The following is a 1,719-nucleotide window of genomic DNA, read 5'->3' as shown; positions in this document are numbered from 1 at the left end:
CTCAGAAATCCACCTGCCTCTGCCTCCCAAGTGCTGAGATTAAAGGCGTGCGCCACCACCACCCGGCTCAGGTAATATTTCTTATATCAAGTATTCCTCTATCTTCTATTGGGAATTTGTCAGACACAGATGGATGGACCCCACTAGTGTGCCTTACCCAGGTTTTCCATAGGAATTTGCATATGTATTAGGGCTTGCTATTTCTGCTCATCTGGGAACCGTACTTTTAGAACTTAAAAATGTGGCTTAAAGTAACTTGACCAAAGTTCCTCAACTGATAAATTATTGAATTCTCTAACTCAGGTGAAATTTCTTAGGTTCCCTGATATCTTTTCCAAATCAGGACTTGGCAAATCTTTAGAAATTGACAGAAAAATCCAAAACTTCACACCCTTAAATGAGAAAGTTTTTATTGATATGCAAAAAGCTTGTGAAACTACTGAACCTTATAGCAGATGATCTGAACAAATAAACATCCCCTATGTATGAAGAGGAAGAGAAGTAATTATAGTCAGTTGGGCCCTGAATTAGACTGTGTATCCACATGCTTGCTGCTATGAGGAAGGGACCCGTCAGGAACATGCCAGTCTCTGACTCCTCCAGTAACATCTACATGGGCAAAGCTTAAACAAGCTTCATACTCTAAGGGATGGATAAAATGATTCAATATGTAAGAGGAATTGTAAACATTAGAAACTAATACCATAATTCTGAAACAAACATATATATATATACATATATATATATGTATATATATATATATACGTATATATATTTATATCCTGTCTAGCAGCCAGAAAGCAAGGTGAGCTGTTGAAGGTTCAAGAGACTGCAGCTAGGATGATGTTCAGTGGGAACCAGTTCCAATCCCCTTCAGTACACAATAAATAAATAGAATAAGAAAATGGAGGCAGGCCATGGTGGTACACACCTTTAATCCCAGCACTCGGGTGGCAGAGGTAGGTGGATCTCTCTGTTAGTTCAAGGCCAGCCTGAACTATAGGGGGTGTTCTAGGGCGGCCAGAGCAACATAGAGAAACTCTGTCTCAGAAAACTAAAAGGGAAAAAAAAAGTGAAGTTTAATTTCCAGCATTGTTTTCTTCTCTGTAAGACAGTGATAAAAGATTCATAGTTATAAGAAGCACAATGTATAAAGGTTTATACCACTTTTGAATCATGTCTAACCTCAGGAAACTACATCAATTACCATCACAGCTGTTTATTGTGGTGAAAGGGGAGGTACTGAAGGACTGGTGTAGTGGCTCAGAGTCAGCATTTTCCAAATGATGCCTGTGACAATAGAGAATGAACTCTGGGAATGGGAGGTTAGACCTTGCAAGCTGTGTCAGTTTAGGATAGTTTGGAGAAACTGGGAACAAAGACAGTGAGTACAAAGGAATCGATAATTTGGGTATTGTTGTGGTTTGCATGTGCTTGGCCCAGGGAGTGGCACTCTTAAAAGGCGTGGCCCTGTTGGAATAGGTGCAGGTTTGTTGGGGTAGGTGTGTCACTGTGAGCGTAGGTTTAAGACCCTCATCCTAGCTGCCTGGAAGCCAGTCTCCTCATAGCAACCTTCAGGTTAAAATGAAGAACTTTCAGCTCCTCCTGCACCATGACTGCCTGGATGCTGCCATGCTCCTGCCTTGATGATAATGGACTGAACCTCTGGACCTGTAAGCAGCCTCAATTCAATAGTGTCCTTATAAGAGTTACCTTGGT

Source organism: Mastomys coucha, unplaced genomic scaffold (assembly GCF_008632895.1).
Source record: "Mastomys coucha isolate ucsf_1 unplaced genomic scaffold, UCSF_Mcou_1 pScaffold20, whole genome shotgun sequence".
Taxonomy (NCBI): Eukaryota; Metazoa; Chordata; class Mammalia; order Rodentia; family Muridae; genus Mastomys; species Mastomys coucha.
This window is presented reverse-complemented; position numbering follows the sequence as displayed.